This window comes from Oryctolagus cuniculus, chromosome 13 (genome assembly GCF_051225735.1).
Source record: "Oryctolagus cuniculus isolate XC-2025 breed Fujian yellow rabbit chromosome 13, ASM5122573v1, whole genome shotgun sequence".
Taxonomy (NCBI): Eukaryota; Metazoa; Chordata; class Mammalia; order Lagomorpha; family Leporidae; genus Oryctolagus; species Oryctolagus cuniculus.
Genome location: NC_142879.1, coordinates 11,712,401 through 11,719,715, shown reverse-complemented (window position 1 = coordinate 11,719,715; position 7,315 = coordinate 11,712,401).

Genomic DNA, 7,315 nt, shown 5'->3' with positions numbered 1-7,315 from the left:
TTAATCCGCTATGCCACAGCACCAGCCCCTGTTTATTCTATTTTAACTGGTTTATTTTAAACCACTGAATCGTCAAGCCAACAAAAATAGATTTGTTTATGTAGATTGGTTCTGCAAATCAGCAAAAGGTGTTGTGTACCCTCAGGGACTTACGGAGCTCAGGACCAGGAACGTGAGCTTGCTTTTATTCTCATAATGCATTGATGTTCTGTCCCCAAGCTGGAGGAAGGCAGAGGGGGACCTTGAAGAATGGATCCCTGGAGACTCGCCATTTGGCTGTGTCGTCCCCTCCTGCTTTCTCCTGAGTATCGATTTCCCACCTTTCCTCATTGTTGCAGCTCCTGACTCACAGACTTTCTCAGCGTCTGTCATCATCCCCACTTGCCCTCCACCTCGAATTCGCTAACCTGGCCACATTTTTATTTTTATCACTAGCAGTGGTCTGCATCCCTTGACTCTATTTCCCAGTTTTCCACTCTGAAACTGTGGTTTATCATTGAACTACTCCCACACACAGCCTAAACTGCTAACTTGTCTTTAATATTCATCTGGCAGCTTAATCAGGGTGAACTCTTCCATCTTCCTTGCCATTAGTCTGCATCCAAGAAACTGAAAGGGGTGGAAAGACGTTCTGCCGTTGATATCGGTAAATTCTCTTCACACTCCTCCTCTCAGGGCTCAGTGTAGCATTCAGACATGCTTGCAGTCCTTCAGGCATTGTGGGACCCAGCTCTGGTGGGCTCTGTATTCTACTTCTTGTGATGTGCATTTCCCATCATCTTCCCCTCAAAATCCTGCTCTGCCTTTACTTTCAACAATCTTTATGTTACGGAGGAAGCCTTAGCACTTACCTAAGAAAGCAAATGTCATCCGAGAGGGGTGCTCTCTTTTTTGACCACCAAATCTCCAAACAAGCAAAGCTTACCTTCACCATTCTTTCTCCAGCAACTGGAATTGAATATCTTAGAAATGAACTTCTTTTTTATGATTAAAAGATGTTTATTATGGTACAATTTTGGAACCATCATATTCTTCCAACATAATGCTACTTTGTCTTCAATGAAATCTGTTATTCAGTCATCTTTATCAATTTTTAGCTACATCTTCAGGATAACTTTCTTTTTATTTTATTTAAGGTATATAAATTTCATGTATTGCATTTATAAAGATTCAGAAACGTAGTGATACTCCCTACCCCACCCAATACTCCCTCCCAACAAAGCTCCAACCCTTCTTCCTCCTCTCTTTGCTATTACCACTCTTAATTTTTGCAAAGATCTATTTTCAGTTAGCTTTATACTCATAAGGTCAACCCTACACTAAGTGAAGAGCTTAACAAATGGTACGGAAACAATAAAGCCGTTGTCCCTCAGCAGTTGAGACAAGGGCTGTAACAATCATTGAACCTCAGAATGCCAGTTTCACTCCTATGCATTACCTTTTAGGAGCTGCATTAGTTACCATAGATTAGAGAAGACATGTGGCATTTGTCTTTTGGGGACTGGCTTATTTTTACTAAGTGTAATTTTTCTAGTTGCTTCCATTTTGTTGTGAAAGACAAGAGTTCCTTCCTCCCTCCCTCCCTCCCTCCCTTCCTTTTTCTTTCCTTTTCTTCCTCTCCTCTCCTCTCCTCTCCTCCCCTCTACTCCCCTCCCCTCCCCTGCCCTCTCCTCTCCTCCCCTCCCCTGCCCTCTCCTCTCCACTCCTCCCCTCCTCTCCTCTCCTCTCCTCTCCTCTCCTCTCCTCTCCTCTCCTTTCCTCTCCTCTCCTCTCCTCTTTTCCCTCTCCTCTTTTCCATCTCCTCTCCTCTCTCCTCCCCTCTACTCCCATCTCCTCCCCTCCCCTTCCCTCCCCTCCCCTCCCCTCCCCTCCCCTCTCCTCTCCTCCTATCATCTCCTCTCCTTTTTTACCATTGAGTAGTATTCCATTGTGCTTATATGCAAGAATTTCTTTATCCAGTCATCAATTGATGAATGTGTACATTGATTCCTATCTTAGCTGTGGTGAATTTATCTGCAATAAATATGGAGGTACAAATAACTCTTTTATATGCTGATTTTATTTCCTTTAGGTAAATTCCCAGGAGTGGGATGTCTGGATCATATGGTAGGTCTATATTCAGATTTCTGAGACATCTCCATACTGTCTTCCATGGTGGCTGCACCATTTTACATTCTCACCAGTGCTGTAATAGGGTACATTTTCCTCCACATCCTCACCAGCATTTGTTGTCTGTTGATCTGTGTGAGGGTCATTTTAACTGGAGTGAGGTGAAACCTTTATGGTGTTGATTTGCATTTCCCTGAACACTAGTGATCCTGAGCCTTTTTTCATGTGTGGGTTGGCCATTTGAATTTCCTCTTTTGAAAAATGCCTGTTAAAGTCCTTGGCCCATCTCTTAACTGGGTTCCTTTTTTTGTTACTGTTGAGTTTCTTGATCTCCTTGTAGATTCTGGTTATTAATCCTTTATCAGTTGGGTAGCTTGCAAATAACTTCTCCCATTCTGTGGGTTGCCTCTGCACTTTCCAGACTGCTTCTTTTACTGTACAAAAGCTTCTCAATTTGAGGAAATCACATCTGTTTTTTTGGCTTTGATTGCCTGTGTTTCTGGGGTCTTTTCCAAGAAATCTTTGTCTATTCCAGTGCCTCAGTGCCTTTCAGAGTTTCCTCCATGTTCTCTAGGAATTTGATGATACCAGGTCATAGATTTGGGTCCTTGATCCATTTTGAGTGGATTTTTGTATAAAGTGTAAGGTAGCAGTCCTATTTCATACTTCCGCATGCAGAGATCCAGTTTTCCTAGCAACATTTTTTGAAGAAACTATCCTTGCTCCAGGGATTGATTTTAGCTTTCCTGTAAATGATGAGCTGGTTGTAAATGCATGGATTGACTTCTGGAGTTTTCATTATGTTTCATTGGTCTTCACATTTTTTTTTACCAGTTCCAGGCTATTTTGGTTTTAACTGCCTGGTAGTATGGTAGTATGTCTTAAAATGTGATGTTGTGATGCCTCTGGCTTTGTTTTTGTTATATACAATTGCTTTAGCTATCTGTGGTCTCTTGTGTTTCCATATGAATGTTAGCATTTTTTTTTTCTGGATCCAAGAAGAATGTCTTTGGTTTTTGATTGAGATCACACTGATTTTGCAGATTGATTTTGGTAGTAGGGACATTTTTGATGATGTTAGTTCTTCCAATCCACGAACATGGAAGGTTTTTCCATTTTTGTGTCTTCTTCTATTTCTTTCTTTAATGTTTTATAATTTTCATCAGAGATTTTTTTACCTCCTTGGTTAAGTTTCTTCCAAGGTATTTAAATATTTTGCAGCTAATGTGAATGAGATTGATTTTAAATGTTCTTTCTCTGTCATGGCATTGTCTGTGAATCCAAAGACTATTGAATTTCGTGTGTTAATTTTATATCCTGCCACTTTACCAAACTCTTAAGAGTTCCAATAATCTTATGGTGGAGACTTTTTGTTCCCCTATATATAGAATAATGTCATTAACATCAACAGGGATAGTGTGACTTCTTCCTTTCCAGTTTGTATCCCTTTGATTTCTTTTTTCTTGCCGAATGGCTCTGGCTGAAACTTCCAGGACTACTTTGAATAGCAGTGGGTAAGAGTGGGCATCTTTGATTCTGGATCTTAGTGGGAATGCTTCCAACTTTTCCCCATTCAATAGGAATCTGGTTGTGTTTTTGTCATAAATTGCCTTGATTGTATTAGGGAATATTCTTTCTGTAACCACTTTGCTTAAGATATTCATTATGAAATCTCATTGTATTTTATCAAATGCTTTCTCTGCACCTATTAGAATGATCATATGGTTTTTCTTCTTCAGTTTGTCAATGTGATGTATCACATTTATTGATTTGCAAATGTTTAACCATCCCTGCATATCAAGGAAAAATGCCTCTTAGTCCATGTGAATGATCTTTCTGACTGTGTTGTTGGAGTCATTTGGCTCAGTTATCTCACTTTTCAACAGATACTTCAGTCACTCCCTCCTTGGATTGCTATTATCAGCCCAAAAACAAGCGCATCCATGGTTTCATCTTTCTCCTCTAGTTCTTATTTTATCTCTCTGTTATTTATCTCTTTCATTCATATTCTCTCTCCATTAAGGAAAATATCATTTATTATGATAACATAAAATGATAAGATGATAACAAGAACAAAATAGTGAGAATATCAGTAAACACAAAACAAAGGAAAAAATCACCTAATAAAGTGCAATGTACAACTCTAGTTGGAATAAGATACATTCTTTATATTTTTAATAATGAATAATTCAGTGCCAGCCTTGAAGGCTTTATTTTCACAAATCACAAGACATGAATTCTGTACTGGCATATAACAGCATAGGAGGTAACTACATAAAAGTTAAAGAGAAGTTTAATCATTAAGGTCATTCATCAAAGACTGTTGCACATTTGTTTATCCCTGATTAATTTATGTAACTAAGATACAAATCTTGAGAATAATTCAACTACACAAAATAGTTTCTAAACAATTAGAATACAAGTGGTCTTATTTGCTGTGTTTAGATGGTTGGATTTCATGAAAAGATGTGATGAATTACATAATGATTTTAAGTTTTATAAAGAATCATTTAAGCATCAGTAGGAAAAAAAGGCTCTGAGACATAGAGAATTATGGGAGGGAATCATTGCCTGAAAAAAAATGCACTGGCTTTATTTTGTAGGAGACCATGAGGATTCAAAAATAGTTTAGCAATAGAATTGACAAATTTGCATCAATTTGAAAATCAAGTGTAGATAAGAGGGCTCGGTTTTAGTATATAGAAAACCCAGACTTTGCTCCCAGTTTCTGTCTTCAGTCTGGGCTAGCCCTGGCCCTTGGAAGCATTTAGAAAGACAGTCAATGAATGCATGATATCTCTCTCTAGTTCCCCTTCCCTTCCCCTCCCTTCCCATACCTTTCTCCTCTCCTCTCCCCCATCCTCCTTCCTCCTTCCTCCTTCTCTTCCTCTCCCTTCCCCTCCCCTCCTCTCCCCTCCCCTTTGCTCCTCTCCCCTCCCTTTTCCTCCTCTCCCCTCCTCTTCTCTCTCTCTCTCTCCCCCCTTGCCCTTCCTCTGGACTAAATTTTAAAACAAACATTTTAACAACTATTAAAGAGATATAGAGCCAATAAGAAAGTGTAATTTTTCATTTGATTGAGAAATAATATAAAATGAGAGAATATTTTGTCAAATATGAACAATTCAGTTCTGGCTGTTCTGATAAGGTGGTACTTATATGCAATGAGAAAGCAGTTATCATAGGATTGGAACTCAAAGAATAAGATAGAATTGGATAGAATATGAAATTATCAACACGTGATATTTAAAGGTGGATTTGTGGTAGAAACATAGCTGAAAGGAAATTCAGTATGTAGCATTATTGGGCAGAAGTATTAAGTAAAAAAGTTTTCCGTGGAACTGGGGGAGGAACAATATGGAAATAAAGGGCTACAAAAGCGTCACAGGAGTCAAGATGGTTGGATGATCCATCTCTCCTTCTGCTTCTGTAACTTTCAAGTAAATAGACCTTTTAAAAAAGAAATTAAGATGACTGTTTTTAAAAAAAATTATTAAAATTTATTTTTATCCTTTCTTACTTGAAAAGCAGAGGTGGATGGATTGACTATTCCATTTCACCCACTGGTTCATATCCCAAATGCCTGTCATAGCCAGGTTGGGCCCGGCTGAGGCCAGGAGCCCACACCTCAGTTTGACTCTTCCATATCCATGGCAAGGATTACGCCAGGGCCTGCATTTGCAGGACGCTGGAATCAGAAGCAGAGCTGGAGCTGTGCCCAGCACTCAGATACGAGATGAGGCTATTCCAAGTAGCACCTGAACTCTGTGCCAAGTGCCTGTCCCAAGGTGGTAATTTTTTAAAAAAATGATTGTAGTAGTAGACAGTACCTGAAAGGGAGCAGATTGTGGTCTTATATGTCTGAGAATTGTTTTCTGGTTTTGGCAACCGGACAATATTGCAGGTGATCTCAAATCATTTTGCTGCGAGCACTGGATATAGAATGGCTAGTTATGGTAGGCTGAGTATCGAATGAAAAGTGGAGTAGTTCAGCTTACAAAGAATCTGAGAAGTGTGGGGCCAGTGTAGTGTTTCCCAACTCTCCACAATATAGTAGATCAGAAAGTGATAGTATTTCGTTTGAGTTGGGGAGCAAACTAAAGGAAATTATAGCAGTCAGGAATATATGTATAGATATTGTTGGAAAAATATCAGTCATTTTTATGTTATCAATTTATATTCAAAAGTGGCAAATATTGAATTTATGCTTGAATAAAAAATACCTATAAAAATTTCAATATATATTTCAATTTAGGAAGGAATAAACATCTGTTGCTTCCATAGACACATTGAATTTTATTGTGAAATAGTTGCATTCAATTCCTAATCAAGAAAGTTTAGTTAAAAAATTGACTTCCCACCTACATTTGCTGCCACCATGGGCCACAGAGCATTCTTCGTGGCATTTGTGATATGCTGTTCTCTGGTGGCTTCGTGGACATGCTTCCACCATTCTCTGTAGCTGGCTGTTAAGTTTCCAATTCACATAGTATTTCCTAGATCACTTTGAGCATGTTTTCTCCTGCATGCCATTGCGCCTTACATGATGAACTTTACAGAACCTGATGTATGTCAAGAAATGCAAATAAAAACAGATACTTAGAGAAAGCTAAGAATCCAGGAAATCCACACCACTATGAGCCTCTCCAGGTAACATTTAGATTAACATGTCCATTTGGATCTATATTTATCACAATAAATCGATTAGGATGTCCTTACTGAAAATAGAGGCAGAGTCGGAGGTTTTTGATTTTACATAGAGAAATATAAGGCTGTATTCCAGAAATCGAACATAGAGGTGACATGAGCCTTAGGCAACCACTGAATAGAGGGAAGATATGAAGGGCCATAGAGGGAAGGAATTACGCTGGGAGGTAGAGCAAAATAAATTTTTTATTTGAAAGGTAGAGTTATAGACAGTGAGAGACAGACAGAGAGAAAGGTCTTCCTTCTGTTGGTTCACTCCCCAAATGCCCGCCATAGCCGGTGCTGCGCTGATCCAAAGCCAGGAGCCTGGTGCTTCCTCCTAGTCTCCCATGTGGGTGCAGGGGCCCAAGCACTTGGGCCATCCTTCACTGTCCTCCCAGGCCACAGCAAAGAGCTGGACTGGAAGAGGACCTATCGGGACTAGAACCCAGCACCCATATGGGATGCCGGTGCCGCAGGTGGAGGATTAGCCAAGTGAGCCCTGGCGCCAGCTCCAAGCAAA